The 9731-nt window shown below is 54.1% G+C and overlaps 1 long non-coding RNA gene across 1 annotated transcript; it reads right to left on the bottom strand.

The window, feature by feature from the left end:
- Positions 1-6007: 6007 nt before the first annotated feature.
- On the bottom strand, positions 6008-8638 carry LOC142820526 (uncharacterized). Its single transcript, XR_012897749.1, has 3 exons — positions 8416-8638; positions 7867-8011; positions 6008-6527 (listed from the first exon to the last, which is right to left on the bottom strand). It is a non-coding gene; the product is annotated as an uncharacterized LOC142820526 (long non-coding RNA).
- Between the last annotated feature and the right edge of the window lie 1093 nt (positions 8639-9731).

The raw sequence follows: 9731 nt of genomic DNA, 5'->3' as shown, positions 1-9731 counted from the left end.
CTTGAATTTCATAACTTCATTTTGCATTCTTCCTTCCGGAAAGATGCCCAGTTATCAGAGAAATGGCAGCATCAGTCCTTTCTTTACCATTTATTCAGGGAAAACCTTAAAGCTTAAGGCTCCTCCTGCAAACTTTGGGAAACTTTGACCTAGACCTGGATGCAAACTTTGTGGCTTGGATCCAGTTCCACATGACTGGACAAGACCTTAGAAAACAGAGTGGTAAAAACTTTTATTTTGGGTCAGAGATGAACTGTGTGGGATTTCATTGTTCTTTGTTACATGTAACTCTTATAGCTCTGGGAACCCTATGCTCCCATTCTCCTCATCTCTAAATCTGTGAATTAATCTTTTTAAAAGGTCAGAAGATATTTTTTCAGTAAAAGAGGCAAAAGCAACATTTGAATCTCTGACATGGTGCTTGCCAGCACAGAGATAATATAGAGAGCTTTTGAGATGCTCCAGGTCTCTCAAGCATAGAGAACACTGGTATCAATACAAATCACTGGGGATCCTTTGCATAAATCCTTGAGGTGAAATCCTGGTGCCACCGAATTCAATAGCAAAAATCCCAGTGACCTCCATGAGGTCAGGATTTCACCCCTTGTTGTTTCTTTATTGTAGTTAGATCAGACTCATAGGCAAGCTGTCCTGGATCATGGAGATTACCACGACTAAATATTAAAGGCCCACTGCAGCAAAGCCTGACTTCAGGGAGACTTAAGCACGTGCTTTAAGGCCTGTTCTATACTAGACAAAGCAGGTCTGCTTAAGGTATGCCAGCCAGCTATGCAAAATGCCAAGTTTCTGTGGCGCGTACGCTGCGGGAGGCCAATGGCAGCGCATGCTTCTCCCGGCTTCTCTTACTCCTCACAGAAGAAGGAGGGGGCTTCCCTCAGCGTTCTATTTAGGGGTCTACTTTAGACCTGCTAAATCGAACGCTAGAAGATCAACCTCCGGAGAGTCTATCTTCTTTGTAATGTGAACATGCCCTAAGTGCTTAGCTAAACTGGGTCATAAAAACTGATGAGCAAGTTGAATTAAAAGGCAATGGATGGTACACAGCATGCACTCTATAGCAAATATTTTGTTCTGCATTAGAGTGAGAGGTACTAGACCCTGGTAAAAGGGCTCTAATAGGGACTAGATTAGTGATGGGATGATAAGTAGCTACCTATTCTGATTTCAATGCTAGACATAGTGGTAGGGAAGGTGATACTTTGAATTCTAATAATATTGCTCCTCCTCTAATATAATTGGAAACCAAACATTGACCTTGCAGGATCTACTTCATCATCTTAGGGAATCCCATGGGGGAAAATGATCAAATAAATTAAGGGATTTTTTTTCTCCAGAGCTTTGAAAGTCAAGACTAAGTTTATAGATGTTTGTATCATACTAAGCACAATGGGGCCCCATAGGCATTACCATAATAAACACAATTCCTAATTAATAATAATATAGCAACCAAATGTTTGCACATTGAAATGTTGTTCTTCCTTCACATCTTAGCTTCTTCTGTTGTGATGTAACTAGACCTGGTTGCAATTGTCCAGCATTTGTGAATTTTCCATCAATATTTAAATCAAAATTCTTAATTTTGGTGAAAAAGGTTTTCACGCTCATTTTACAATCGCCTGTGGGGTTACTGGAAATGCCTCCAGTGTTTTAATGAAATTTCAAAGGAAATTATTGTGAAATTTTTAAAAGTTTCCTCTCGGGTATCCTGGGTCAGCTCTGGGTATAATGAAATACATTTTCCTACCCTAGTCATTCAGGGCACATCTACACAGCAGCATTATTCTGGAATAAAGGACGTTATTCTGAAATAACTATGTGAGCATCTACACAGCAAGCCCGCTATTTCGAAATAATTTCAAAATAAAGGTCCTCTTATTCCGGATTCTGTAACCCTCATTCTACGAGGAATAATGCCTATTCCAAAACAGCTATTTCAGAATTGGGCATGTATAAATGGGGCAGCTTATTTTGAAATAAGGGGCCTCTAGGAAATCCCAGAAGTGCCCTGCTAGCAGCTCTGTCCACACTCATCAGAACGCTATAACGTCCTTTCCCCTGCAGCCCTTAAAGCTGCAGCCTCAGGAGAAATATTGTGTGGCGCACAGCAGGCTCTGACTGCCCTGAGCACACAGCCACTGACAGACCAGCACCAGGATCTCCACACCAGATGCAGGAATGCAGATGTCTGTGGCCAGATGGCTGCTAGCCTGGCCACCAAGGGGCACACGTGCACCCAGGAGCAGGTGCGCATGCAAGTTAAAGAACTTAGGGTATGGCTACACTACAATGTTAGTTCGAACTAACGGACGTTAGTTCGAACTAACATTCATAGCCGCTACACTAGCGCTCCGCTAGTTCGAACTTAATTCGAACTAGCGGAGCGCTTAGTTCGAACTAGGTAAACCTCATTCTACGAGGATTAAGCCTAGTTCGAACTTACTAGTTCAAATTAAGGGGTGTGTAGACCCTTAATTCGAACTAGTGGGAGGCTAAGGCTTCCCAGGTGGCCACTCTGGCCAACACCAGGGAAACTCGTCTGCCCCCCTCCCAGCCCTGGACCCCTTATAGGGGCACGGGCTGGCTACGGTGCCCGTGCCAGGTGCAAGCCTGCCAGCACCCAGCCAGCAGACCCTGCACCTGGCACGGATTGAGCCAGCCACCCGATGCCCCCCAGCCCTCCCCCTCTTCCCGGGACCAGGCTGGCGGCTCCCGGGAGCTTGCCCGGGACCGCAAGAGGCGGGCACCCGCCTGGGCTAGTGCGGACATCGTGGACCTTGTCCACGATCTCTGCACTAGGCACAGGAAAGTGGCCAGCTTGGGCAGGAGAGCTGCCAGCCTGGCCACCCAGGAGCAGGTGTCCATGAAAATCAAGGGGGTCCACTGAGACCCCTGACCCTGAGCCCTGAGCTTACAATGGCCGTCCTGGGTCAGACCAAAGGTCCATCTAGCCCAGTAGCCTGTCTGCCGACAGCGGCCAACACTAGGTACCTTGGAGGGGATGGACCGGAGACAGTGACCAAGCCATTTCTCTCGTGCCATCCCTCTCCAGCCTTTCACAAACTTTGGGCAGGGACACCACTCCTACCCCCTGGCTAATACCACTCCATGGACCCAACCTCCATGACTTGATCTCACTTCCCTTTCAACTCTGTTCTAGTTGTAGCCTTCACAGCCTCCTGCAGCAAGGAGTTCCACAGGTTAACTATTTGCTTTGTCAAGAACAACTTTCTCTTACTATTTTGAAGCCTGCTACCCATTCCTTTCCTTTGGTGTCCTCTAGTCCTTCTTTATGGGAACTAATGAACAACTTTTCTGTATGCACCCTCTCCACCCAACCCCTGCTTTTAGAGACCTCTATCCTGTCCCCCCTCCATCTCCTCTTTTCTAAGCTGAACAGTCCCAGTCTCTGTAGCCTCTCTTCATCTGGGACCTGTTCCCAACCCCTGATCATGTTAGTTGCCCTCCCCTCTCCCAGCCTTTCTCTTCCCCTCTCCCACCTCCTTTTCCCAGTCTCCCCCAGTTTTGTTCAATAAAGACAGAGTCAATGTTGGAAGAAACGTTATCTTTATTTTGTACATCAATAAGAAGGGGGGCTAGGGAAGGGTAAGTGGAAGGAGGTGAGGGAGGAATGGGGTACGAGCCCCCGATGGGGAGGACTGGGCTGGCTCTGCGGGCTTCTGGGGGTGGAAGCTCTCCTGCAGCCCCCCGACTGCCCCTTCTCCCCAGATGGCAGCCTGTGGCAAGTGCAGCCGGGCTGATGGCCGAGTGCTGTGATGTGCCCAGTGTGGGCAGTCCGGGCAATCCAAGCCAGGACTGCTTTGCAAGCGGGACACCCCTGAGAACTGTCTGTCTGGGGTGGGAGTCGGGTCCCTTTAAGCGCAGCCCTCGGCTAGCCTGAGTCAGCATCTCCACGCTCTAAGTCCTCCTCTGATGCCCTGCCGGCACTGCTTCCGGCCATCCTTAACCCCGGTTCAGGGTCCACTAAATGTGGACTTGCTAGTTCGAATTAGCAAAACGCTAATTCGAACTAGTTTTTAGTTCTAGACGCGTTAGTTCGAATTAGCGCTGTAGTGTAGACGTACCCTCAGGCAGGCCTATGCCACGGCCAGGGAGCATAGCTCCTGCTCTGGGGAGGCACCGCAGGCCTGCCCATGTCATGCCCAGCTCCACCACATCCTCTTCCCCACCCCCTTGTGGGGGGCAGAGTCAGTGAGGTGGAAGAGCTGGATGAGGCCAGCACCAGCTCCATTCCTGCCAGTCAAGACGTCATGCTCACCCTGCAGCCGGTACCCCCCCTCCCAGGATGTCTCCCAGGCATCATCTGAAGCCGGGGAAGGCCCCTCAGGTGAGTGCCATTACTTTCCCTAGGCACACATGGGTGGAAGTGGCAGATGGTGAGGGGCCTGGGGATTGCACAGCAGCCGGTGCATGTGGGTGCATGTGGAGCACCAATCCGGGGTGCACAGCCCTAGAAGGCTACAACTGAGAACCCTTCTGCTCTGGCTCATACGGTGTCTGGAGAGGCCCTGCCTTACTCCCGACACCGGGTGGGACATCCTCCCACCACAAGCCACCACTAGAAAGAGGCTGGGGCATAGAAACACACACACACACACACACACACACACACACACACACACACACACACACACACACACTCTCTCTCTCAGAAGTGCTGCATGTGGCGCAGGGACATGACCACACTCTTGGGGCAGCATCCACTCCCAGGGACAGGGTGGGGAGGCAGAGGAGCATCTGTTGCTCACTCACCCCTCCCCTAACACTCTGCCCCCCGCTTCCTCCTGCGGGCAGGGATACGAGTTCTCTCTCTGTGGGATGCTGCCACTGCTAGACCCAGCATGTGCACAGCATGGAGGGAAGCCCAGCTGCTCTGTGGTCCCCCCCCACCCCGCTCACAGGCGCCCAGTCTGACTGGCACCTTCCCATGCCTGCTTGTCCACGGAATGTGGGGGTAATAAGGCTTCCCCTTGGACATCTGTGCCCCTGCAGGAAAGGGCCCATTGTCTAGGTCTCCGGTACATACCAAATGCACATTGACATGGCACTGAGCTATTTCAAAATAGAGCGTCCACACTGATTGGATGCTAACTCACATTTAAGGCCACTCAGAACCACTTCAGCGGAGCATCAGGCCAGCAGTTACTTCATGTGGCTGCTGCGTGAGGCTATCTGAGGCTCTTGCAGAAAGGGACCCCCTCCTCTCATTGAGCCTCCTGAAGCAACAGCAAAGCCTTTTCTTCTGCCTGCTGCAGTTGGCCTTGCGGACACCTCAGCTATCCAGCTATGGACCAGGAGCTGCCTCTGGGCAGTCAATGGCTGCACCTCATCCAGCAGTTTCTGCAGGCTGCAGCCCAGGCCCTGCAGGAACCCAACCCCCAGCTCCTCTGATTGGATCCCTGATTGCTGCTGGATCCTGCCTGCCCTCCCCTGCACACCGTGCACCGCCGCCTCTGGCATCTGGACACAGTGCAGACTGGTGGGACCGGATTGTCATGGAGCAATGGCTCCAGAATTGCAGGATGAGGAAGGACACCTTTCTGGAGCTCTGTGAGTGGCTCACCCCTGCCCTCAGGTGATGGGACATGCACACGAGTCCTGCATTTGAAGGTGTAGTTCAGATGACTCCTCACCTGGCTGGATCTCGGGGAGCACAACATCCCTCACGTGGTGGCCACATGTTGTGAGCTCCCGATATTTGTGAGGGGAGGCGAATGCCAGGGTGGGGCGAGGGGGCTAACTGCATCAGCAGGGCCTTAGAGCAGCCGTGCACAGTTGCCATAAGGCAGGCCCCGAGGGAGAGTTTCTCGCAAGGGCCCCAGTGACACTGTCCCATGGGCCTCCCCACTAACTGTGCATCACCCCTCTCTGCCTTTCCTCCAGCACCCCTCCCTCCCCACCCCCTTCCCTGCTGAGACAATAAAAATGACAGTTTGTTTTGGGAAAAAATAAAATCTCTTCCTTTTTATTTGGGGTCAAAATAACTGGGGAGGGCCTGGGGGAAGAACCTGGGAGAGGGGAGGAGCGAGGGCAGGATGCAGGGAGATGAGAACCTTGGAGGGGGAGGAGGCAGCTGGAAGAGGGAGGAAGGGTCAGGAGAGGTTCAGGGATGGGGCTGAAAATGGTGCCTAGCTCTGGTGATCCCACTGTCATGGGTGCAGGGGGCCAGGGTGGTATTGAGGGAGAAGCGGGAGGAGCATGAACAGGAGTGGGAGTGGGTGGAGGAGCTACAGCAAGAGCAGAAGGGGGAGCAGAAGCAGGAGCAGGCATCATGCTGGCAATGATAGATTGCATGGTGCGGCGTGGCTCCAGCAGTTCCTGCCAGGTACCTTGCCACAGCTGGATGTCTTTCTGGAGCCTGCAGCTGAGGGTCTCCTCCTCGGATCTCAGTGCTGCAAGGTGCGCCCTCTGGAACTTGGCCTGTGGGTCCCTTGGGTTCAGCAGGCTGTGCTGGGTGGTGTCGACCTCCCCCCTCGCAGCTGATCCAGCTGTGGAGAATAAAGAGAGACGGTCAGTCATCCCAGGGGACACTGTGCTTGAAGCTTCGCCCTCCTCCGTGAGCTGAGAGTGACGGTTCTCGGCTCAGTCGAAGGCAACATGCTTGGAGCAAGGCCATGTGTGCTCTGGCCATTGGGTCTTTCCTACAGGGCTCCAGATGTCCCCGCGAGGGCAAGACCCTCACCATCCCTACGTCCTGGGGAAAAGCAGGCATCTGAAGGTGCCAGCCGGACTGGGATCCTGCAGGCAGGAGGGGGGCCTCAGGATGGGCCCAGCAGTGGCAGCATCCGCAGGGAGACGACTTGCATCCCTACCTGCTTGAGGTGCTGCGGGGGGAAGGTGTGTGTGAGCAGCAGACACTCCTTTTGCCTCGCCGTGCTGTCCCCGGCTGTGGGACTGGCTCATCTTGGGCAAATTCTGAGGCAGTGGTACTGCAGGGTGGCTCTGGGCTGTCAGGGCTTCCTGCTTGCCACAGGCCGTTTCCCCTGAGGCTGCAGCTTTAAGGACTCCAGGGGAAGGAGGGAACTATAGAGTTTTCCTGAGTGTAGACAGAGTGGCCAACAGGGAACCTTGGGAAGGGCTGGAGGCTCCTTATTTCGAAATAACTGCCCTGTCTACAGAGCCCCTGTTTTGGAAAAGGCGTTATTCCTCACACAATGATGTTCACAGATTTCTGAATAAGCTGCCCGTCTGTGTAGCCGCTGGCATAGTTATTTCGGAATAATGGCCATTATTACAAAATAACTTTGCTGTGTAGACATGCCCCTTGTGAGAAACTGTCCCTCAGGGCCACCTGAATTTGTGCAGCCCTGCCGGGCCTGCCGGATAGCAGCTGTGCTCAGATGCTCAAAGGTCCTGCTGATCTGGCCAGCCTCTGCCCCCAGTCTGGCAGGAACATCTCCCTCTTACTTTCACAAAGGTTGTGGAGGACACTGCATTCCTCCATCACTTGGGGGACGTTCCACTCACCGAAGTCCAGCTGGGTAAGGAGATAACAGAACCTCTCCTTGAGTCATCTGAAGGCTCCTTCCACAACCACATGGGCCCTGACGTTATAACTTGCCTTGGTAGGGTCAAGATGTCCAGTGTAGGGCTTCATGAGCCAGGGGAGCCGAGGGTAGACTGTATCCCTACAATACAGGCCAGCATTTCCACATCCCCAACCCTGATGATGCAGTCGGGGAAAAAGGTGCCGACGTGCAGCTTTCAGAACTGGCTGGAGTTTCAGAAGACACGTGCATCGTGCGCCTTGTCCGACCAGCTGACAGAAATGTCAGTTAACTGGCTGCAGTAGTCAACAAGGGCCTGCAGGACCAGCGAAAAGTATACCTTCCGGTTAATGTACTCAGATGCCCGCTGGTCGGGGGCCTGGATGGGGATGTTGGTGCCGTCAGTAGCCCTCTCCCTGCAGTTGAGGAAGCCCATGGTGGCAAAACTGGCAATGATGGGGCCCACGTCGCCCAGGTTGATGACCCTGCACAGCAGACAAACAAACAGAGAACCACGGGCTTGCCAGACCTCTCGGGAGACCCCCAATCCCCACCTCTGCACACGCACACCAGGAGCAACCCCAACTCGCCCCATCCCCCATCAGGGGTTTTTGAAGGCAGGATTGAAAAACCTCCCAAGGAGGCAAGTATCAGAGGGGGAGCCGTGTTAGTCTGAATCTGCAAAAGCGTGCATCTGACGAAGTGGGTCTTTGCCCACGAAAGCTTATGCTCCTACACTTCAGTTAGTCTATAAGGTGCCACAGGACTCCTCGTCGCTCTCCCAAGGAGGGGGCTTCCACCACCCCCACCAGCCCCACTTGCCTAGGGACCCCTACTCCAGCAGTTCAGTTCACCACCCCCCTGGGACAATAGCCCGAGAGTGCCATACCTGCATGACCACGGCAGCCCTGACCGGTGATCTCCCCGCCCAGAGAGACGAGTCGCCCCACAATGAGCTGGGAGTCCTCCACCTGTGGGGCCATGAAGGCAGCCAGCAGAAACGGCAGCAGGAGGTGCACTAAGGCGTACAAGAACCGTCACCTGCTGGGAAGTAGGGCCAGCTCCTTGGCTAGAGAGATGAGGTTTCCACAAGGACACCTACAGCAGGCAGAGGAAAGGCTTTGCTGTCCCTCAGGGCATGTCTACACTACAGCGCTATTTCGAATGAACTTATTAATTCGAAATAAACTAATTCAAAATAACGCATCTAGACCCAAAAACTAATTCGAAATAGCATTTTGGGTGGCATTTAAGGGCGGCTGAAACCGGTTCCAGCAGGGCAGCAGGTCAGTAGTTGCTTTGTGAGGCTGCTGTCTGAGGCTATCTGAGGCTCGTGCTTAAAGGGCCCTCTCTGGACAGCCGGTTCTCAGCTTTCCCGCTTGCTTGCCAACCTTGCTGAGGGACAGCAAAGTGTTTTCCTCTCCACCTGCTTCGGTCGCTCTTGTTTGGGACATCGCAGCACCCCCTGGGCACTCTAGTGTTCATGTTAAATGTCTTGCTGCAAGCCTGGCAGTAATTGCTGGAGGCTGCCTGGCACCTTCTGCTGCAGGCCAGCCCCCTGGCCCTCCCCCTGCCCCTCCTGGGGGCCCTGGAGGAGCAGCGCCTGGACGCCAGCGTGCCCCGCCGCATCTGGCATCTGGACACCAGCAGCGACTGGTGGGACCGCATCGTCCTGGAGCGCTGGGACGACCGACAGTGGACCCAGAACTTCAGGATGAAGAAGGACGTCTTCCTGGAGCTCTGTGAGTGGCTCGACCCTGCTCTGCAGTGACGGGACACATGCATGAGGCCCGTCACTCCCCTCCACAGGCGGGTGGCCATCAGCCTCTGGAAGCTCTCCACGCCGGATAGCTACCAATCCGTCGGGAACCAGTTTGGCGTGGGAAGTTCCACCGTCGGAGCGGTGCTCATGCTGGTACGGCACTCACCGGCCACTGGGCCAGGACGGAGGGCTGCAAAGGAGGACGTGGGCTGCCCCAGGGAAAACGGGGGGGAGGTGGTGTAAGTGCCCTCCCTGGGAGAGGTTGGTCCATCCCGGCCATGCTACAGGTCGCCCGCGGTGGCCAGGATTGCAGCGGGGGTTGCTCCTGGGAGTGGGGCACGGGGCAGTGGCGGGGAAAGAACACTCCCAGCCACCTGGGTGCCCCAGTGACCCTCGGGTTTGTGTCTCTCTCTGCAGGTGGTCAAGGCCATCAACAGGGTGTT

The sequence above is a fragment of the Pelodiscus sinensis genome, chromosome 26, assembly GCF_049634645.1.
Source record: "Pelodiscus sinensis isolate JC-2024 chromosome 26, ASM4963464v1, whole genome shotgun sequence".
In the NCBI taxonomy this organism is placed as follows: Eukaryota; Metazoa; Chordata; order Testudines; family Trionychidae; genus Pelodiscus; species Pelodiscus sinensis.
This window is presented reverse-complemented; position numbering and strand designations above follow the sequence as displayed.